This window comes from Sprattus sprattus (assembly GCF_963457725.1).
Source record: "Sprattus sprattus genome assembly, chromosome: 10".
NCBI lineage: Eukaryota > Metazoa > Chordata > Actinopteri > Clupeiformes > Clupeidae > Sprattus > Sprattus sprattus.
Window position 1 is genome coordinate 10556994 of NC_137908.1, and position 24048 is coordinate 10581041.

Sequence of the window (24048 nt, forward strand, 5' to 3'; positions counted from 1 at the left end):
ATCTTGCCTGTGGTGGTTAATGGCGAGATATAGTTTTCACTTGTAAGTTTCCCTATTAGATTCTGTCTCACGCATTGCCCCTTTAAGAGAACCTTGCATTTCGAACGTGGCGGCATATGGGCCCCGCAAGACTGAGACACATTCGTGAATCGTAGGGCCCTGCCCCTTTTAACTACTACGACTATCGAGGGCAGCCTTTCTGAGGTAATCTGTTCGCCCAAGCCTATTCATTTGCTTCACTAGTCGCCGGTCCATGTGATAATAGTGCAAGCGCACTGTGAAAGTTGGAGAAAAAAAAAACGGCTGCGCGCTTGGCTGGTCTTTCAGAAAAACGTAGGCTCGCCTCGAAAAAATTGCTGCTTGGGAAAGTTACATGCATCAATTCAAAAGTTTCCTGAAATGTGTTACTTTTAGCCTACAGACCGACGGGAGCGCGGAGTTTTGTGTTCGGGAACGTGCGAGTTTCACCAGGATTTTCAAACAGGATAAATCGCAAGTTAAACAATCCATTTGCACCCTAAACACAAAAATACGTAGACTTCTGTGAAAAGGTGTGAAACCGAGGAATTGTGGAACTCACAGCTGGGGAAAAATAAGGTAAGAAGTGTACGAAATTAACCATAATGCAATTTAGTAATAGAGTTATAATACCGGGACATAGAACAGTTGCAAGAGCTTCTCTTTTTTCAGTGAGTTCTATATATATAGTGCTGTCCCGCTTGCATTGCGTTTGAGCGTAGGCTACTCATGTGAAAGAATATGTCCAAAAGGACTAGCTAGCCTAACCGTTACTAAAGATATCATATGTTGTCGTGGGGATGGGATAACAAACTTGAATGAATCGAAACCCCAAAGTTTATTCAGACGATGCGCGTATGGTACCGATTCCTGATCTATCACTGTAAACAAAACTTGCAGGACAACCACAGTGTTCATAATGCTTGTCTTCGCATCAACGGTCAAAAGATCTGGCTGAAAACACATCACTAAACCACATATGCTGTAACAACCGTGGATGGCATTTACATAACACGTACCATAAATAAGATAATTTAGAAGGTTGCATGGACGGCGTAGGATCAAGGATCTGAATTGAAAAGGGCGAATTTTCATTTACAGTTCTGCACCAGGCTAGTGCATTGATTCAGGGCAGGCGTGGGTCACTACATTAGGAGTGTTTGCTCTGCTTTAAAAGCACCAGGTGCTTTACGTCCGCCAGGCGTCGTTGGTTGCCCTGCAAGCATAATCAGGTGTTTTAAGTGATTGCCGATTGTTTTTAACTACACGGTCGGCAGCAAATAACGTGAGAGCGTGGTGATGCTTTTTAAAGACTTAATACCTTAAACAAAGTGAGTCATTCAGACCTTGTAATCTCAAAGCATACTTTGGCATCTATATATTTGTGTGTGCTCTTAAGTAATACTGTAGAGATTCACATGGCGCAATGCTTGTGGATATCTGGGCGTCACATTTTTGATGATTTACTATGAATCTGCTATGGCTGTTTAATGAGTGAAGGCATGGATGTACTTGCATGACAGGACTTGGTATGTCTGGTAAAATGGAGACTACATATTCTGCCAGGAGCTTTTCCAGTGTGTTAAAGCTTTTTTTATTATTTTGTTTTGGTCTGTTAATACCTTGAGCTGTTATTAAATGGTCGTCAGTCATACAGAGTAGATATCCATGAATCAAACTATGATTTAGGCTGTGAACAGATGTTGTCTGTAGGGATTGCTATGGAATGTAGTGGACCTTATCTGAGCCACAGCAAAAGCACCCAGACAAATTGAGACATGCTCACAGCTCAGTGCTACCATATAATGACATCACAGTTATTAGGATTCTTTTCAGGAAGTGCCCCTGAATGAAGTAAAGCCTGGAATGACTTATCTTTGGTCATTTGAGTTGTCCGATTCCAAAAGGGAAGTATGAGGTCTTGAGCCTATCCACAAACTACAGTTACACAGTTATATATCTGTAGAATCGCTAAAATGTATTACAGGTGTGCTTGACCAGAAATGTAACTGCCCGAGGCCTGACCACTAGGAAGAAGGGATATGATCAGAATGTAACATGTTGTGACGTGAAGGATATGATTTCTTTACCCAAATGTTCTTTCTCTCAGCTGGAAAGCATGATGGAAACATGTCGGCCTTGTGAGGACAGCCTGCCTCTGAACTGTTTGCTAAGGACTTCTGGAGATGGAGCTTGTTGTGTGTGTGTGTGTGTGTGTGTGTGTGTGTGTGTGTGTGTGTGTGTGTCATTTGAAAGGGTTTTAAGCGTCCCGGAACCGCTGGCACTGTTTCAGGGGGTTAACAAGTGGTATGGATATGCGGTTCTGTTTGTCCAGAATGAGTGATGGACTAGCCAATTTAGGAACACAAGGCGTACGGCTTCTACCCACATAGAATGAAACGGAAAAATGATGTTTGGTTTGTGTGGCTGTAAGGTACCCTTGTGTGTTTCAGTGTTCTTTAAACCGGTGCGTGTGTGTTTGTATAAGTGTTTTATGCCTGTTCACGTGCGTGAAGGTGGAGACTTTCAGGTTCATTAGCGTGTTTTTCACAGTGCTGACACCTGGACAATGTCAGGGCCGTGATGAGAAAGTGGTCTTGACTTGTTAAATGACCCTTGACCCCTCTTATAAATGCAGTCATTATATGTCTGCCATCTGACCTTTTAATTATGTGACCTGTTATGACCTGAGCAAGAAAATACAAATTTTGGGTGCTAGTCCCTGGAGTAACCCAAACATTTCCTTGAGGTGAGTTTTAATTGGCCATAATTTGGCAATGGGAGTGCATACTCAAATATGGAAGCAACTATACAAAGTTATTTTCGTTAGACATTGTCCCGGTGTTTTCAAGTTGCATTCACTGGGAGTGAAACAGATATCAGCAGATTAAAGCTCCTTTAAAATACTTTTGAGGTTTAAAAAAAAAAAAAAAAAAAAAAGATCCATGAAATCCGCAAGGCCTGAACGGCAGAAAGAAATAATCACATGTATTGATTTTCACTACACTGCTTATTGAGCGTGTGGACAATGTAGCCCCCCTGTGGACTGGCTGATCTGAGTTTCTTTGCCAAGCATGCATACGTTCAAGAGGCAAATTGCAAACAGCTGCAGTTAGTGGACATTTTAGTGGACATCAGTCTGTGTGAGATAGAGAGTTCCAATGATGAGGGGGCCAGTTAGGCCGTGCCCTCAGCTCACCACGCCTCAGTTGCAGTGCCACTTCCAACACCTCAACACAATGAAGGTGTCAGCGGGGAAGGTGTGTGGCAGAGGCTGGGTGTTTAATGGCTCTAGGGAGAGAGTGCACTTGAATGCTGGTTTGGGTGTTTGCTCGAATTTGCAGCTTTTTGAAGTTTAAACTTCAGTGGACCTGGAAAAAAGAAGATCATTGATGTTCTTTGTAATGATGCTCAGATTAATTGACCAACAATTAGTAGTGGCCAGAAAGAAGTTGAGGAAATGGCTGTTTGTGGTGGCTAGCCATTTTCAAATTGGTTCTTGTCTTTCAATAGCCTGGCTCTGCCCGGCTTTTGCTCACAGCTACGTTTTCGTTGTGGTTGTAGTCTGAAAACCCTGTTCTTAAGCTGGACCGCTGGGCCATTTTTGAGTGACCTCCTATAAGCGACCAGTGAGGGTGGCTAAGTGCAGTGACATAGAAGTGAAACATTTGTTTGAAATGTAGTTACAGCAATGCTAAAACTAGATGAAGCGATACAAACAGTTTTAGCAATGCTAGCAAACATAAAAGAAATCCAGCCGGAGCAAGAAGAATGTGTAAGTATTCATCAGGGGTAAAGCCATTGTTTATTTACCACCAAAAGGGTTTGGGTAAAGACTGCTATATCAGCTTGCAGCATTAGTGGCAAAGTAGGAAGTATAGCAATCCCATAGTGGTCAATGCTGATTGGTTACAGACTGGTCCAATGGTTTCAAAATCAGCCCGTTCTCTACGTCCATTAGGATTAAACGACTGGAAACAATTCCTCAACTGAGCGTGGCCAGACCCTATCTACTCTCAAAGTGAAATTGGGTCTGGTTACACCAGGGCTAGTGTTTAATCCATGTTTCTTGAATGCAGTTTCTCTTTCTCTGCCATAATTATGCAATGGATTTCTTTATGGAGTCAAACTAAAAGTTAGGTAATGTGAAAATTGGTGAATGTGTAAAAAAGCGTGTAAGTGGTACCACTTAACTGTTAGTATCTGTTTCAGTCTTACTCTAAATAAGTGGCTATTTCCATCTGTTTTATTTCAAGGCTTTAAAATGTTGCCCTGCTACAACCAAACAAAATATTGATATTTCTTTGAGGCTTTCTTTGGTGCTCACAAAATGTGGTGACCTGGCTTGGATTCTGATTCTGGCCTTATCCATTACTGTCTGAAGATGCCACTTTGGTTGCTCCCACTGTGCTGGCTTGACAGGAATTGTTGTGGATTGTAGGGTTTAGCAACTTGGAACAACAGGAAAAATATGGTCATCCCACAAGTTCCTGGCCAGGTAATTAAAATGGAAGCCCTCCCTGCCGCTTGTTTTTTTTTCTTTTTCTTTTTTTTCCAGCCCTCAGCGGCAGCATTAGTCAGCGCGTCCTCGTCTGTGCTGTCCTTTGCCTGACTGTGGGCGGTGAGTGTGTCTGGGTTGAGACAAATGGCCAGCTCTGCGATTTGTCATATTAAGTATCACCAAGGTGATCCGACTGCCTGTAATTACCAGGTGAAGAAGCTCCAAGGACAGACTGTTTGGGTGAGCGTTGGCAGAGTTACGGCTCACTGGGTTTTGTGGAAAAAGGCAGTGGACTAATTAATTGGCCCAACATGTGTTTTTTGTGTATGTGTGTGTGTCTGCTAGCCCCCGAAGACCAGGGAAGAGACAGGGTGATTTGTCCTCTGGTATCAGTCTTTGGGCTACTTCTGTGTTGCATAATGGCTTTTCAATGCACGTACATTATTCTGGCCACTCATCACCTGTCAGGTAAATCAAGATACAACAGAAAATGTTTGGCCCCATGTTATGTTAAGACCAAACTGCAAACTAAAAGGCATGAATTCACCTACAGTCTCTGCTGCTGGTTTTCAACCCACTTGTGATTGCTAAGGGTAGGGGAATCTTATCAGCAATGACGTTGCATACAAAACTATGTTGATATCAATTTAAGAATGCCTGCTCTTGTTAAGACTGAATGTTCTTTTTTTTCGTAGACATTAATGGCCAATGCCCTTTGAAAGCAGAGGTGTGTTCATGGTCAGACATGATGCAGCAAAAGATCTCTTTAGACCCTAGACCTCAACGGAAACCTCATTTGTAAAGATAGGACTGTTAGACTTGCAGGTTTGATGTAATGGGGTTTGGCTTCCCCACTCCGCCTGCAGATAGATTAAATACTCTATTTAATTATGCCAATTAAATGGTAATCTTATCAGAGCTGCTCCTGCTCCAAAGGGGATTTAACCGATACCAGATGCAGGGAGATTACCCCGGGAGCACATGGTGGAATGACAAAGGAGAACCTGGAGACATGTTGAGGCTTGTGATCCCACATGAACTTGGCTGTGAAATCAGTTGTATATTTGAACTGTAGCATTGCTGGAATATGCCTAAAGTGCCTTGGTATGGTGAAAAGGAAAAAAAAACATTTTGACTTATTGTTGTAGAAAAATAGCGACTATTCGGGTGCACTTTGATGTGAACTTTGATCAATCATTTTGATCAATAATATTGGGGTAAATGGTTACTGAAACAGTTTGAAATAACCTTGGGTTTATTCATGCCCCTAAACCAATAAAAGATACTTTGCTAACTGCACTTCACAGTTACCCACGTAATCAGTCGATCAATCTGCTGGCTGAGTGGGACGAATCTTACAAGTTGAAGTTGACAGACATTCGGGCTCTTTGTCCTCCGCGTCTTCTCTATCAGCATTCCCAGGAGGTAGATGGCAAGTGCCAGATAAGGCTCAGTTGCCAGAGAGATCTGGCAAGCAGTGAAGTGTCTGGTATTAAGAGGATGTTTTAAGTCCTGGCTGGGAAGGAGTGGAGTGCTATTGGTGGTGGGAGGGGGAGCTGCGCATAAAGACAGTGCTGTGACATTTGGTGCTAGCAACAAGCTTCAGGTTGCCCTGGCAACCCAAAGGTTGTGTCTCTGGCTGGTGGTCGAGGTTGGTTCTGGTTTGTGTTTCTGTGTCTGTGTGCGTGTGTGTGTGTGTGTGTGTGTGTGTTTCAGATAAAGTGTTTGAAAAGCACCCATGATTTAAGCTTCATTTTTCTTTTTACGATGACCAAACATGGCTAAAATCATTGGTCAGTGGAATGTGTATCCAGTTTTGATTAGATTTCAAAGTCTCTGATGAATCCACAGTTGACATTTTGAATAATAAAGAGTTCCCTTAAATCACTTTGGATATTCTGAGATTTACTTTTCTAAAGCTATTAATTAGATACAAAATAATTACATTTTCCAGATTTACTGCTGTGAGTAGACACTGAAAAATGCATTACAACAACTCTGCAGTAACCGTTTGAAGTCGCTACAAAACTATAAATTCATATATTCCATGAGAAGTGTCTCCCATCCCCCCTCCATGCCCAAACTAACTATGTGTAACACAGACTGGGCCAAAGAAGCAAACCATTTATGCAGCAAAGCGTCTATGCACCATTTATGGACATTCATTGTGTTCGTTACAGTTTATCAGGTGAACATGTTAATTCATGCTGCTGGCCTGACATTTTTAGCTTCACTTCTCTCAGCTCTCTGCTGACACAGGGTAACATTTGTCTCTAGAGGTTTGCATGAACCACCCCTCCTCCTCTCCTTTGTCACCTGAAGGTGTGTGTGTGTGTGTATGTGTGTGTGTGTGTGTGTGTGTGTGAGAGCGGCCAACACTACATTTTCACAGCTCACAGAACCCTGTCTGTAGAGTGGTCATGGAGGACCATATCACTGACAAGGGCTGTGAATTACCCTCAACCCCCTCCCAAACACACACTTCTACTTCCACCCTGGGTCTCTGATGGACAACTCCTCCCCCTATTTTACACCTTCTTGCATGTCAAAGCAACCATTTGGTGCCCCCCTGTGCAGAGAGATTTGGTGCTTAATGGTGGGTTGGGCTGGGGGGGGGGGGGGGGGGGGTGGTTGGGTGGGGTGTGTTGGGCTGTGGCTGTGGTGTGTTGGGCTGCTAGGCCCACCTGCCTCACCACTGTCTGGAACTTACTGAATGTATTCATAATCCATAGGTATTTTTGGTTAGTTCATTCTATCTGTCAAGGTATTTGCATTCTTTCTCTCTCTCTTTCTCTCTCTCTCGCTCTCTTTGTGTGTCTGTGTGTGTGTGTGAGCCTCTGTGTGTGTGTGTGTGTGTGAGCCTCTCTCTGTGTGTGTGTGAGCCTCTCTGCGTGTGTGAGTGAGCCTCTCTGTGTGTATGTGAGCCTCTCTGTAGGGGAACCGAGAGAGAAAGTGGCAGAGCCTCCATTGTCTCTTTTGTTGCAGGGAAGGTTGAAAAGGCCAGCGAATAAGAGGTGGAACCAGCCTGAGGGAGAGAGTGGGGGGTGGGGGTGCGGGGAGAAATCCAGGCCAGGAGCAGGGCTGGGGGGTGATGGGGGAGGATGCCTTATGGATCACTGTCATATCAGCATGCTCAGACACAGCTGTTGCTCTTTGGGTTGGTCATTGTTAAGGGAAGGCGAGTGAGTGTGCAAAAAAGTTTGTGTTTGACATAGGAGTGACGCTACTGTGTGTGTGTGTGTGTGTGTGTGTGTGTGTGTGTGAGGGAAACTTCATAGAGCATGAGAGTCTGGAGACTCCATTTGAGTTTCAGAACTGTGGTCACCGCTTTGTGTCCTCTTGAATAATTCTAAAGGAAAGAACCGCGATGCAACAGGTGGCCGGTGCAGTTATCACGTCAGTCTGAAATGGAATATTCTAGTACTAATGCTGGAGTTCACTGACTTTTGACTCTTATGACACAATAGCAGGGCAGGTTGCTGGCAGATTTCCTTTTTTCTCTCTGTGATGGAATGGTTGGCAGAGAATGATGGAGATAGAAGAAAGAGAGAGAGAGGCCAACCAGAAATATAGTGGACAGAATTCCTGCTCCCTACACTTGTTGCTAAGTGGAAACCTAGGGCATTTGTAAAGGGGTAAATGTTCTAGCATTTTCTCTTTCGCTCTTTTCTTTCCCACTTCTCTCCCACTCTGTGTCAAATCCTCAGGGGTACTCACCCCAAGCCCACCCCCCCAACACACACATACCCACACAACCCCCTACTCTCCCTGTCCTGGGAAAGGGTTGTTACCATGGCAAGCACTGGGTGAATGTTGGCTCAGACTGTTAAACGTTTTTATTGTCTCTCTCTGAGGCATAATGACGGATTGATGAAGGGAGTAATATTCCTTGAAACAGACCAGGGACACGGTTCTTGTCTTTTTTTGGGAGGTGGGGTGTCTTTGTCAAGCAGTAATGAGCTTAGGCAGTTGACATTGGCCATTGCTGTGGGTATGAGTATGGTATGCCCTTCAAGTTTCAAGATCCAAGTACTTTACCTCTGGTATGGCATACAACCTGGTCTGTCAGTCAGTCAGCACTAGCTGTTAATGGGTTACTGCTTGAGCAGTGGAGCGATGCTATTTATAGACCAAGTGTGCTACCTTTTGACTGCTGCAACTTTGAGTGCTGAGCTTATTAAAGCAAAAAGTTTTTATCGTAGGACACCGTAATCTTTAATTTGATGAAACTGAGTTTTAGTGTTAGAATTGTTAGAATCTTGGGTGTGACGTCCGTCTGCACAAATCTTTAAATCTGCATACAAGACTCAAGAGGCAAGTGTCTAAAATGGCCAAGATAGATCGTGAATTAAGTCCTTGTTTGCTACATGTTAAAACATGTTGGTGGTAAAACAGACCTATTGGCTGCTGGGTTGGCTCTGGAAGCATAAGCTGGGCTATTTGAGCCAAATGCTGGGTAGACACAGGGTTGACTCGCAGCTGGGCTGTTTTACTGGGTTCAACTGTAAGAATGTTGTGCAAATGTGGAGTTCAGTGACATCCTTACATGTGCGTTCCATGGGAAAGGCTATAGTATATTTTATGAATGCATCCAGGCAGACTAAGCATCAGTGTCTTTGTCGTGCGGGCTATGTTATTGGATGAGGTGGTGGGTGGAAGTGCTTTGACAGGTATAGTATTGGGGTGTTTCCCGCCTATGCTCTGAGCCACAGGGACCCATACACGTCTGACATGTGCTGGGGTGTGTGCAGTCTTCATTCACAGCATGGGACACACACACACACACACACACACAACCACAACCACACACCCCATGCTTCCTGTTAGCCAACGCTACTCTTGTAGAAGTGAAGGGTGAGAGGTCATATGTCATGTCTGTGGAAAAGGTGTGTGTGGGTTAAAGCTCATTAGATGTGAAACTGTCTCGCCTCATATGGCTAAGTAAGTGTCTGTGTGTCCCTGCAAAGGCCACTCTGTATTTTCGGTGTCTCTTAGCAACACTTTTCCACTTGTTGCTGTCTGAGCAGGGGCGGGTCATTGGTATCCATGGTTACAGCTTCTTGCTGTGAAGACCTCTACCATTTAGAGCTCTATGGCTTCTCTTCCCTCTGCACTTTTTAGGGAAAGAAGGGACACACACACACACACACACACACACACACACACACTGTAACTGGGAGTATAGATCCAATCCTCACTACTATATGCGAGTGATATGCTCACGGTCTTTGTATGAATAAATAGGAGTGTGTGTATGCACATGTGTGAGTGCACGCACGTGCCCATGCACGTTTTTGTATACAGCGTACTTTAAGTAACCTTTTATAATCTCTCCCTGTGTGCTCAGAGTTTTTCACTAGCAGAGAATCAGCTTTTCCTTGTGTGAAGCCTGGGGCCCAGTAATCTGGTGGAGGGGTGGTGGTGATGGTGGTGGTAATAAAACAGTGCCTATGTCTTTGCGTTGCAGGGGGGATATGAGCGGCTTGTTTTGGGGTGGGGGCTCCCCCACGCACCCTCTCCTTCTTTTCACGTTCTCAAAATGCTGATACTCAAAATATCCTGTCTTACCGGCCTCATGGGTGAAGCAGTGTCACCACACTGCCACTGTGTCTCCATGCTTGTCTGAAATCACAGAGACCTGTGCAAGGGTGCACTTTATTTCAAATCAAATGAAATCAAACTTTATTTGTACGGCGCATTTCATACACGAAGGTAACACAATGCGCCTCACAGTAGGAAAGAAAGAAAAAGGGGGGGGGGGGGGGTTTATAAGACACAGATAGGAAATAAGTTAACGTTACATAAATGTTAAATGGATACATTTTACATGATACCAGGGCACCACACTTGATACCAGTGTGGTGGGATTTAGGGACAGAGAAACATTTCAGTGGTGAAAATAATTTGTTATTTGTTTGCTGAAGCTGGAGGCCTGAGAGAGAGATGGTCTTGGCCATGGTCACCTTATCCTGTCCTGTTCTTCTCCTTCTCCTTCTCCTTCTTTTTGTCTTTTTTCTTGCACTGTGTGCTTGACCCTGTTTATCCAGACTGCTCCCTATCTTTCACATTTGCATGGAATAGCTGGTGGTGTTGACACGGCCTCTGTCAACCCCGTCGGACACCTCAGATAAGGACCTTTTATGTCATTCCCACTCACGCTGCCATTTATTTGTTGCTATTTTACTCTCATGGGGTCGTGTGGGAATGGAAACTAAACGGTTAATTCGAATCGTTAATCTGTCCCCTGGCGACCTAGTAACCCTAGTAACATTAATGATAATCTAGTGGGAATTGGAACCATTGGATTAATGTGTTTGAGAAGGCCGAGGGGGTAGGGGGACTTCTCCCCCTTCATTGACTACATTGATATCAGGGTAAGCCCTTGCCCCATTAATGTCCCTTAATTTCTCTCAGGATTGTTTAATGTCTATGTGAAGCCATTAAACATCATCTGTAAGTGGTTGTGATCACTTTTAACCCAAGACTGCCTTTTATTGGTGAGCTAATTTTGAGAAATTAAGCTGTCTTTTTATAAAATGCCTCTTTAAGATTTTGTGTCTTTTTACTGACAGGCTTTTGTGGAGGGACGTGTGAGTGTGTGTCTGTGAGTGACGCATAGCCCAGTGGAGTAATCTCTGTGAAGTGGGGCTTGACCATTAACATTCCTTCCATCAAATCATAGAGGGCAGCCAGGGTGGGACAGCCCTGGGGCAAGCAGGTGTTGGTGAAGCTTTACTCCTGAGTAGAATAAGTGTATGTGTAAACACACACACTCTTGCTCTCCCTCACACACACTCTTCCTCTCCCTCACACACACTCTTGCTCTCCCTCGTACACACACACACACACTCTAAACATAACATTTCTGCATACACAAGGATTCATGTGTTCATGTTAATGCACACCAGCAACATTTACAAATAACATGCGTGTATGCACACAAAGTGTAGTACACAGGAGTGTAAAGCTGTGATGTCCACACACACATATCCTCTGGGCGTGAAATAAGAGAGGGGCAGGTAAACAATCTCCCTCAGCATCACAAAACATGTTGGGCTGAATGCTGTTTTACTCGAGTCATTCCATGTGAAACAAACAGAGGCATCCAGACTTACTATCTAGGATTTGCTCCATCCTTAAGTGTAAATAACGTCATTGTTCTCAACAACTTTTGTGCAAAAAATGTAAACCTGTATCTTCATTAGCATCTGAGCACCCTTAAAACCTGCTGTATCTTCGCACTGAACCACATCTGGCCTTTAAAAATGTGGTATGTTCTACTCATGTTATAGTTCTTTCTTAGCAGCGAGGTGCCCATCTGAAATAGATAGGGGATTTTGGAGATCATCTTGTCTCAAGCCCTGAGCAAGACACACGGCCGGCCTGCATGGAATTACCCATTTGTCTATCCCCTTGCTTTAATATCCCTCTGTTCCCGTTGGAATAGACAGTTTGGGATAGTCAGCGTTCATGGTTACCTCATGGAGAGCACAGTGGGAGACTTTTTTAACGTTGAAGCTGTTAAACAGTAACAACTTTTTATAGCTGAATAAAGAACACATTTTCTCTCTCTCTCTCTCTCTCTCTCTCTTTCTCTCTCTTTCTCTCTCTGCCTCTGTCTGTCCTGCTGTCCTGTTTCACTTGCTCTCTCTCTCTCTCTCTCTCTCTTTCTCTCTCTGCCTCTGTCTGTCCTGCTGTCCTGTTTCACTTGCTCTCTCTCTCTCTCTCTCTCTCTCTCTCTCTCTCTCTCTCTCTCTCTCTCTCTCTCTCTCTGTCTCTGTCTGTCCTGCTGTCCTGTTTCACTTGCTCTCTCTCTCTCTCTCTCTCTCTCTCTCTCTCTCTCTCTCTGTCTCTGTCTGTCCTGCTGTCCTGTTTCACTTGCTCTCTCTCTCTCTCTCTCTCTCTGTCTCTGTCTGTCCTGCTGTCCTGTTTCACTTGCTCTCTCTCTCTCTCTCTCTCTCTCTCTCTCTGTCTCTGTCTGTCCTGCTGTCCTGTTTCACTTGCTCTCTCTCTCTCTGTCTCTCTTCAGATGTCTGTCCACTTCTGTCTCTCCCTGTTCTCCCTGTGTGTGCACATGACGCTATGGTGTAAAGTAACTATAGGCTCGGAGGATATTTTAATCCAGTTTATTTTTGTGTGTTTCACTTTATTGTGTTGATATTGGCTTCTGAGTTTCTATTCAGGGTGTATAGAGTGTCAGAGAGAGGGTGAAGGAAGAAGAGGAGGAGGAGAAGAAGAAAGAGAGAGAGAGAGAAAGATGGATGGAGAGGGAGTGTTCTGTTTCGCCTCACTCCCCGGATTTGTTTTATTACACTGCCCATAATCCACGGAGCTCCCTTGTTTTCAACATTGTGTGTTTTGGACCTCTGCTAATGCACTGTGCTCTTAACACACACACACACACACGCACAGTAGAGGCTTATTCAAGCATATGTAAAACACTGATGCCTTAACGAGATCCAGCTGGAGGGAACACTAGTAGCAGACACTCACACACCGACCCCACACACACTCTCCCTCCTATTATTTGACTGCACGTGCATAGCTGTGCTGTATACTCCACTCTGTAACTTGCATCCTTTTATTTCTTTCTTTCTTTCTCTCTCTACATTTCTGCGTTCATTCTGTCTTTCTTCCCCTCTCTATGTCTGTCTCTCTTTCTCTCTTTCCATGTCCGTTTGTCTAGTTCTACAGACTCGTAAGACTTTCTGTGTATGCTTCGAGACATTCCTCCAGATTCGGGGTAAACCCAGAAAAATGTTAAGCAGAGGGTATGAAAAATAAAAATACCCCCCCAACGATTGGACAGAGCAACAGCACACACAAACATGCCCAAACACACTCATCTGCCCAGGCCCTCCAGGCACAGGATTGTTTTTATATCACAGCCTCAGGGTTACCGTGGCTTTCTTGGTAAGCAGTGTCGCATTTCTCCACAGCGCTGCCCTGTGTTTTTCAGTGGATATTTTTCATGCCGAGATGAATCATGTTTGTTTGGACTTTGCTCCTTCTCTCTCTCTCTCTCTCTCTCTCTTTCTCCCTCTCTCCAGTTTCTGCTCGCTAAGCTGCAGACAGCAGCAGAATTATTTTGGGGTGATGCTGTTTTCTGAAACAGATCAGATGGGATGAATTTTACATCAGCGTGCGGCATTTTTTTGCCGAGGAAATCCATCTACCCTCTCGTAAAAGATTCAGCATGTTTTCTGCTGCGAGTGAGGGGACAGCTAATTGAGTTTGTGTTTGCGCTCTATTTTTACCAGCTCCTGCACAAATGTCCCCCCCCCCCCCCCCCGGACCTCCTAACTCCCAGCCTTCCTGTGAGGCGTTATTTTGGGCAGAGAGCAAGGAGGGGGAGCAGCAAACCTGAAGGCTGACTCACACCCCCATCAGAGCAGGCCTTAGGCTGGCCCTGAGTGTCAGACTGGCCTGCCTGATGCTTCCAGGTGTGTGACGTCCCATCAAGAAGTTACGTTCAGACATACAGCTGCCCAAACCTGCAGCTGAAGCCCTGCAACCTTGAGGTGGGAAGGGCAAGGCACTTTGGACTTGGCTTGTTAAATTCAAGGTTTCTCCCTCGTGTTTTCTTGTGCAAGTTTGGAGTTGTTGGAGTCAGACTTTTTCAGCAGTAGCTGATGGTTGGTCAACGTTAAATTTATGAGGGGGGGGGGGGGGATGGAGTGTGTGTGTGTGTGTTTGTGTGTTTGTGTGTGTGTGTGTGTGTGTGTTTATAGATGTGGTTGATGTTTCAGTGTGAAGTCTCCTGTACTCCTGCCTGTGTGTGTGTGTGTGTGTGTGTGTGTGTGTGTGTGTGTGTGTGTGTGTGTGTGTGTGTGTGTGTGTGTGTGTGTGTGTTTATAGATGTGGTTGATGTTTCGGTGTGTAGTATCCTGTACTCCTGCCTGTGCTGTCAGTGGGCAGTTTAAAGGGCTAGTGGGCGTAAGCCTATTCTAGGACAGGAAGTCATGGTCAGCGTCTGATTAAGGGTCAGAGGTCAGGGTTAGACAATGTCAGGGCAGAGGGTCAGACTCGCTTCCGATTAGGAACAGGCAAATCACCCCACACCAGGGGCAGCCCCTGCTCCCCTCCCCCTCCAAATCACCCCACACCAGGGGCAGCCCCCGCTCCCCTCCCCCTCCAAATCAGGCCTTGACTCCACTAGAACACTGGTTGCTTCTGTGACCCTGTGCGTCTATACTGTAGACGGTCAATCTTTTCACATTGGCTGCAGTAGTCCATAGGAGGAGGATCAATATTGCGTTGTTGTGGCTTGCCCTAGTTTGGTAATGAGCCTACTGGATATCTCTGCAATTCAGGCCACATACATTCAAGGTAGTATGGAACTGAATATACAAGGCATTCATTCTGTCATTCTACTACTGGAGCCCGGAAGCGCAGTGACGAAGTGATGAATTCTGTATTTTAAGTGTCTCACAGTGAGCACTAGTATGCAGTCGCGCCTTATCAGTTTAGTGAAATGCACAAGTGCTGAGGCCTCCATGTGTAAACACAGTTTGGGCCGTGTAGTGTAGTGTAGTGTAGTGTAGTGTAGTGTAGTGTAGTGTAGTGTAGTGTACTGTACATGTGCTGCAGATGTGTGTAGCCTTGTGAAGAGGTGGACTGAAGACCTATAAGATGTAATTTTCATGCCATAAATGACAGGAGGGCAATGTCTAGAACTCATGGTTTTCTCTTTTAGAGCTTCTCTTTTCTTTCTTTTTTACTCTTAGATTATTTAAAAACCCTCCCGTATCTCCGCTATAATGAACCTTTTCCATTCTAAGTACAGATGGTGCTTCTTTTGAGAAAAAATTCAAAAGGATGTTCAAAGGAGAATGCTAACCAGCAACAAGGTTAAAAGCACTTTTTAATGGTGTATTTATATAGTCCGTTCAAAACTGGTCGAGCTTTTCAAAACCTTCTCTTACTCATGTTTCTTGGTCCAAAGGAATGATATTAGATGATTTGTAATACAAAATATAATGACCTATAATGTCAGCTCTTTGCCTCTCCTGAAGGGAAAAAAAAGGATTTGCCTGGAGTACGAGACCATTGTAGAAACGGGCTTTCATAAGACCTCTGATTACCTATGATCTCCTTTAGACTCAAACGGCTCCTTTGAGCTCATGCTGGCCATTCCCTTGACATCAATCTCATTGCTGCATTTGATGGCTGCACAGTAGGTCGACGTTCCAGGCCCCAAACGACGTCGTTCTGCAGAGAATTCCAGGAGCGCGTGTTTGTTTCGGTGCAATCAGACGGATAATTCTCTGGAATGCCCTCCTTTCTCATTACTCCAACTTGGTAATTAAATACTAAGTCCAGGTCCAGGGATTTTTGGCCTAGATGTTATTCTATTCAAATAAAGCACATTGCGTCTATGTATGCCATATGAAATGTGCTATATAAATAAACTTGACTTGATTTGACTTGACTATTCACTTCACTCAGCAAGGAATGGCTTTTTTTTTTTTATAAATCTGACTCCCTTCGAATTGAAACAAATATGACTTTGGTGCTCAGTATGGATGTGAGCGAGAGATATTCAATTAAATTAAAGTTTATTTATATAGAGCCAAAACAATAACATTGTCCTCAGATAGCTGGCTTTTCTGTGTGGCCCCACACATTGATTTTCCCTTCCTGTGTATGATTAAATACAATGGTGAAAGGGACATTGGACAGTGGTCTTGTGAATGTTTTGTGGTATTTCGATATGCAAGAGGTGAAATGTAATATTTATTGACAATATGAGACACTTAACTCACTCTCTTTAGATGATACATTCCCAATCTTCCCCAGCATGGACATAATGGAGCACAGAGCTCTCCCTGTCACTCCCTCTCACTGTTACAGACGCACACACACACACAGACACACAGACACACACACACTGTGCACGCACTGGCACACACACAGGCGCACACACACACACACACACACACACACACACACACACACACACACACACACACACACACACACACACACACTGTGCACGCACTGTCACACACACAGGCGCACACACACACACACACTGTGCACGCACGGGCACACACAGGCACACACACACACACACCCACACTCACACACTGCCCAGCATGTAATTGCTTAATCATGCAGAACAGAGCTGTGCTGCAGGAGAGCTCTTCACCTTTGATGTCCTAATTAAAGATTTGGAGCCCATCTTGGATGGGGATCTTGATTGATCTAGCTCATGGCCGTGTTCATTAGAGGATTAGGTTGTGTGTTTGTATTGGCCTCATCACGCCTGACTAACCTCCCCTCATCTGTTTCTCTTCAATCTTCTTTTTTGGCCCACTGTTTTTGTCACTCTCTCCCTCTTACTGTCTTACTTTTTTTTCTCTTTCTCTTCCATTTTTCTTTTGTTCGCGTTTTCGTTATAGAATTCTATTCCATTGTAGTGTTCTATTTAATTGTTCCAGAAGTTATACTGGCCTTACAAAACAGCAAAGCAGACTTGGATTTGATATGAAGTTTAACCTAGGCAAAAGGGTGTGGAATATTTAACAAACATTGTGTGTGTGTGTGTGTGTGTGTGTGTGTGTGTGTGTGTGTGTGTAGATGTATGTGTATGTTTAGTTTATGTGTAAGTTGTACTGACTATGCTCACAGTAACATGTCCTATTTGCATGTCCTCTGTGTGTGTGTGTGTGTTGGCTCAGTGCGTGGTGTGATCTCTGTGCAAGTGTGAAAGACTGTCTGACAGTTGGGAGAGGCACGGGTGAGATTTTGGCTAGTGACTGGCTAGGACTTGCACTGATTAGGAATGTACTGTGGCCAGGCGGAGTATGTGGTCGTCAGTGTTTTAGTGTGTGTTTTGGTTGTGTGTGTGTGTGTGTGTGTGTGTGTGTGTGAGGGGCAAGAGGATTGCTTGTGTGACTGCGTGACAAGTTATGAGGGGCAAGGGAAAGACTGTGGGGACAGCGATGACCTTTAGCTCATCAGAGTTAAATAAGCACGTTTAATGAAAGTGGGCAGACAAGCAGATGCTGATAACCCGGTCAACTGGCTTAAAACACGCACAAGCACGGACACACACACACACACACGCACACACACTTAATCTCTCATGTGAGTCAAGCGCACCCCCCCTCCCAAACTGACACCGTTGCGTCCCATTTTTCTGTCCTCGCACTTAATTAACAAAGTGTGGTCCAACAATGTCCCTCAAACCGCCAGGCTCGTGTTCAGAATTAAAATAATCACTACTGGGATTTGCCCTTCTGATGAGCACCTTATCTCAGTTTGTTTGTGCGGTGGGATTTTTGGAGATGTCAGTGGATGTCAGTGGATGTCAGAGAGATGACGTTAAGCAGCCTTGGCGGGCAGGTTAAGGGTTAAACCCCACCACGATGTCACACATTGTATAGAGGGCAGGGCTCAGATGGCCGTGGCGAAGTTCCAGAAGAACGGTTCGCCCTGCTCAGAACCTTTTATAGCATTTTAGAGCTGGGACATGCAGGACTACATCAGGAACCCCTCAGGAATCACTGACGGAAAACTCTGGTCCAGCTTTTTTTGCTGCATTGTCAGTGTTCTAGTGCTCAGTTAGGGCATGGTTTATGCTGTCACACCTAGCAGCGTCAGCGAAACGGCTAATAAGGTAGTTTAGCTTTTATGAACCAGAGGGGGTGAAGAGAAGAGTGAGAGATTGTCAGTTCCCAGTGCTAAGCGCTTGGCGAGGGTTGGCCTTGATGACCGGATACTCTAAAGTTATATTCCGGGCATTTTTAGACACACACACAATGAGGGAATGGAGGGGAGGGGAGGGGGGAAAAAAGGAGCGAAGTAGAGTGCTTTATGGTTTTAATTACAGCTGTCGGTGGCCCTTGGCAAACACAGCCAGCGGTTGGCTGGAGGGCAGGGGCTCCAGAGAAGCAGTAGTGGTTTCGCAGTGACGTCGGGCGAAAAAATCACCAAGAGCCGTAGCGTTTTTGATGTCGCTGAGAACCCGTGGCCTCAAAATGTCGTAAAACTGCTTGATGCAAGGATGTGTCCGATATAGAGGAAAAGGCAGACCAATACGCTTGGGTTACGTGGAGAGAACAGGCAGTGGTAATGGTCACCCTGTTTCTCACACAAACAGGACAAGGATTTTTGCAATAGGAATGGAGAGCGTGAGGTTGACGGATGTGCCTTTGAGAAGGGTGGCCTTACTTACTAGGGCTGCCTCAAATAAAGGGTCTGTTGTGCAACCCCAGTCTGCTGAGTGAATGCAATTGCTCTTTTTAGAGGAGCGGGGCCTCCTTGTTTTTTTGGTGTGGTGTGGTGTGGTGTGGTGTGGTGTGGTGTGGTGTGGTGTGCAGTGCGTTGTGGAGCGGTGTGGCCTGGTTTGGAGTGGGGTGTTAAGGAGCCAGGCCTGTTGGTCTTGTGTTTGTGAATGCCTCATGGATAATGAGTCTGATGTCACCCCCTGGAGAGGGGCACAGGGGGACAATGGCCCCTCTGTGTGTGTGTGTGTGTGTGTGTGTGTGTGTGTGTGTGTGTGTGTTTGTTACATTCCCTGGGCTTTTGGCATAGCCAAGCGATAGTCGGTGTTTTCTGTCTCTCTCTCTCTCTTTGTGTGTGTGTGTTTGTTCATTGAAGTAGCTGGTGGAAGCTTTGCAGTGTCTGACCTTCTGTAAAGGGGTCAATGTCTGGGAACCAAAGTTTTTTTTTGGTTTGTTTTTTCCCCCCCTCTAGCTCTTATTGTTCTTCAGCTTTTTTGGTGTGTGTGCTTTGTAGTTCTTGCATGAATACTAAAAGAATCACTTCACTTGGTCCTTGCACAGGAAAACATTTCTAATATCCTCTCCTCACCAAAATATTGCAGTCTCTATCTGACTGACCCTTCCACACTCCACATTTTGGTCTCCGACATCGCCCTGCCGCCAACACTAACCAAAACCTCCCCTGTTGTCCTGATAAGGGCCCTGCAGCTCCTGGGCTCCCCTGTGAAGGTAGATAAATAGATGGATACTTTATTGATCCCGAGGGAAATGAAGGTCATCCAGTAGCATATACACTTAACTCACAAACATACATACATACATGAGTCACAATCAAAACAATACTCATAGGGAGAACAGGGAGTGGGGTGTTAACAGGTACAGGAAAAAGGCTGTGAAGGTAGGGGGCAGGCCAAAGAAACAAGGACGGGGCAGATAGAGTGTTTTAAGACCCCGCCGAAGGTGCGTTGGCCTTTCACTTGGCGTGGGCTATAAAGTTTCTCCCAAGAATCGGCCACCACAGTAAACTAAACCAAGCAGGGAAGACAGCTGCGGTTGCTGCTGAAAAACCCAGAGGGCACATTGTGCTTCGTTTACAACTAACAGCTCTTTTTTTGTGCTTTTTTTTTTACTCCCCGATCTTTATTTTGTGCTTTCTGGAAGCTTCTCTTAACATTCCTCGGTGGTTACCTGATTTGTATGTGATGGGCTGTTGTTCCCGGGTTTAATGACTTGCCCAGGCATTTCAGAGGAAAGGCCAGTTGTCTTTTTCCACTTGTGATATATGAACACCTTTAGGTAATTCTGGAGACCTGTCGAGGTGCTTACCACAGACACAATGTGCCTGTGGCTTAGGTGAAAACAAAAGGACGATTGTCCTCTCCAACGTCAGTATGTCTGTCTTGGGTAAGTCATGAAGGCTTAGTGCTTATTTGGAAAAGAGGCTCCGGTATAAGGATGTCATTTAGAACATTCACCAGGCTCGGTCGTCTCTCGTGTCTTGGCCTTTTGTGTTTCCTTCACTGGTATCCCTTCATATATCCCAACGTTTTTGAGCTTTCTTTGTTAGAAAACTTTGCATAGCATGAACCTTGACCTGCATCGTGAACCCACACCATAATCACAATATTTATGTGTTATTCTTCTCAGTTCTGACAACTTTGCTGGTGGTGAAAATGTGTGCAAAAACTATGAATATCTTATGTATATATTCAATTGTTTCTAGAGTTTCACTAACTATACCAGTGCTGCAGAAATCTAGAGTAAGGCAATGCCAGTGACATTTCCTTAAAGAGGACCTATTATGTCTTTCAGTTTTTCCCCTTTGCTGTAATGTGTTCTATAGCTTTTTGTGCTTAGCACATATCAGAGGGAGCAACTCTCTCCCACAGAAACCACCTATGGTCAGCTGCCTGAAACAAGTCATTGGAATATCAGCCCTTATGCCTTTGTGACAAGATGACACAATCTTGTAACCCAATCCTTATTGCCGCCTAACTGACCAATCAGAGCACACTGGGCTCATCAGTAGGGGGGGTATAAAGACCCAGGAGCTCTAACAGAGCGTTTCAGACAGAGGGAGAATAGAGATTCACAGTATGAGAAAAATTTGGTTTTGGAACATTGAAGCATGTAAATCTATTCTAGTAGACCCCAAAAATAAAATTAGGAACACTGGAAATTAGCATAAAACGTCCTCTTTAACATTCCTGTTACTTATATTATATAAATAAATAGGTACCCTATGAAACCTCTAAAATGGATAGTTTTACTGCTTCCTCTATTTTCATGTACTTCAGCAATAAAGTGTAATTTTCAGTCCAGTAATAGCCATTTGACAGAACGAAAACACAGGAAGTGTTTTAACAAGGTCCAGCAGCACATCTCTCTGTCATTCTCACTGGTGCTTCCCTCCTGGGAGTCGTTGCAGATGTGAGGATTGCTATGACGATATGCCGTATTCCTTTACCGGCACCAGAACCTGACTCACCCACCACCCAGCGTGTATTTATGTTCCTAACGCCGCTAATCGCTCCTCTTTTTTAGGTTGAAGCAGACCTGCATGGAGTGCGGACATAAGTGATTCCAGAAGGCGTTCGGAACAGCCAGGGGCCGAAATATTTCCAAAGTCAAACAAGTTCAGCAGGTAAGAGAATGACTCCCTATCCTCCGTTCGTCTTCTTCACCTCTGGTTGTTGATTTATAAAAGGATACCGGATTGTAGTTTTCTGAATGCGGTGATAGATGTTCTGTCAGATTGTTCCGGTTCCATACTGGCATGTTCTGCCTCGGATGAGTAATGGCTGCTGCTGCTGGTGGTGACTGGCTGGGCAGTGCAGACTGGACTGGAGTGTTATCACCTCATAATTGGGTTCCCCAGCTTCACCCGTATCGCACAATAGCTCACGGCCATCGGCGCCTCACTGAGTTTGATGACAAACCCCTGCTTCCCTGACCACATCCCAGCGGTCCTCGCCAGCTATTTCAAGGGCCAGACTTCTGCTTCCAATTACAGAGGGAGAAAGAAAGAGAGAGGGGAGTGGGGGGGTGTGGGGGAGAGAGAGAGGGAGAACGCCATGGATGGTTTAGGACATTGGGGAGAGGGCAGCCTCCCAACAGTAGCCCTTATCCGTTTGTTTTCATATTTTGCTTCCTTTGGTTTTGCACTCCTCCCTCTCTCCAGATCCCCCATGTCCACCGCTGTTGGCCGCCCATCACTGGCTTTTGGCTCAGCCCCGGACTATTCTGTTCTGTTTCTCTCTCGTGCGCTGACCTTGGTTATGTAAACTGGCTGTTTTTTTTGCAGGACCCTCCTGCCCCTGCCCCAACCCCTACCCCTCCGCTTCACACCAGCCTGTACGAGAGCCATACCACCCCCCCCCCCCCCCCCCCCCCCCCCCCAATCTCTCTCTCTGTCTGCGTCCCGTATTGTTTCGCTCCTGGTTGTTTCGTCCCAGGCCTTTCGCAGAGCCCGTCCGTTGTTATGATTAGGTCGGGAACTCGGATCTGGGAATACAGTTGATCTGGCCTGCGCTGTCGGGGGTATATCTTTCCCAGGGGTTGTGGGGGCATCAGAGAGGGAGGGAGGGAGGGAGGGAGGGAGGGAGAGAGAGAGAGGAAGGGAGAGCGAAAGGGAGACCGAATAAGTGGTTACAGGGAGGCTTGGAGCGAGGGAGGGATGGAGGCCGAGGGGAGTTGTTGCGGTCAAATTGCGGCAGCGTTTAGTGGATGTCACTGACTCCCACTCTCCTCCTCTCCTCCTCCTAGGGGGACTATAGTCAGGGTGGTCCACTGATCGCTGTGCTTTTATTCTTTAGACATTGACACATGTAAGCATCCTGTGTGAGTTCATTTTAGTAAGCTCAGCTTAGCTTAGCTCACCATCATTAGTGTGTCAGTGTGTAATGACCCTAGTCGGAAGTTTTGATACTATGCCATCAAATCAAGTGCTGTTTAAACATTAAGCCGAGTTTGTCCCTACACAAACACGCTCTGACATGCCCAGAAGAAACAGTGCTCATTACCATCGACTTCACCACTGTGATCTGCCACAGGGAGTGGTAATGGCAGCCTGTTTGCTATTATTTGATGGGAGTAAGATGACGGGCTTCTTCCTCTGTCTTTCCCTCTCTCTCTCACACACACTCACTCTCACTGTGTGAGTGCGAGTGCGAGTGCGAGTGCGAGTGCGAGTGCGAGTGCGTGCACTGCGAAGGGAAGATGTTGAGTCGCTGTTATAGGAGGTTTTTTGGTTCCCAAAAATAGACATCCGTTCAGTGAAGCAAACCACAACACTCTCTCTCCCAGTTTTGGTGGCAGTTGTCATTCCACCCCACCCTCTAGAAGCACAGTGCTTCTTAAGTACCCATGTTCAAGTTCAAAGTCTCAGCTGATGCCTACCAGCGCTTGGAGGGAAAACTTGAGCGCTTGTTTTAGTGTTCTATTATTTAGGAGCTGCAAGCTCCATTTTGCACTTTGGCGTGGGTGGAGGGTTGTCTTGCAGAACGAGGTGTGTGTGTGTGTGTGTGTGTGTGTGTGTGTGTGGAGGGATGTGTTTTGGGTGGTATTTGGGAGTGAGGGAGGAAGTGGCGTGTGTGTGTGTGTGTGTGTGTGTGTGTGTGTGTGTGTGTGTGTGTGTGTGTGTGGTGAGGTAATGCAGCTCTTCTCTGGTGGTGTGTTGGAGCTGCAGGGGCGTGGAGGGGAGCTACTGTACATGAGGAGGCCTCCGCAATCCCAACACAAGCCCTCTGTGCCCTGTCCCTGCCTGTTTACTCAGCTGCTCATCCAGCCCTGCGCACACACACACACACACACACGCACACTCACCCTCACACAGGCTCACTCACACAAACTCTCTCTCACTCTCACACACACACACACACGCACACACGCACGCACACACGCACACTCACCCTCACACAGGCTCACTCACACAAACTCTCTCTCACTCTCACACACACTCACTCTCACTTACACACACTCATTCTCACACAGACTCACCCTCACACACACTCACTCTCACTCTCACACACACTCAATCTCACACACACTCACTCTCACTCTTTGAATTTCTGATCAACACGTGAGTACAGTTTAGATGCACTATTTAAAAACAATCTTCAGTCATTGTGCTGTGTGCTGTGGTCTAGTCCCTCACCCAGGCTCGCTGGGCTTTTCTGTTCTCTTCTCTTCTGTTCTGTTTTTACTTCTCTCCCCCTGCATTATGCATGCACAAATGCCCCCCGCCCCCCCAACTCATTTCCACATTCATGCACGCTCATACACACACACACACACACA

General features: G+C 45.6%; 1 protein-coding gene across 1 annotated transcript in view; it reads left to right on the forward strand.

Moving 5' to 3' along the window:
• Window positions 1-533: 533 nt before the first annotated feature.
• Window positions 534-24048, forward strand: part of plxnb1b (plexin b1b) — a gene marked incomplete at its 3' end in the record, with an annotated part of 80851 nt that continues 57336 nt past the window's right edge. The window contains exons 1-2 of the mRNA XM_080845493.1: window positions 534-597; window positions 21295-21394. The remainder of the gene's footprint in view (window positions 598-21294; window positions 21395-24048) is intronic.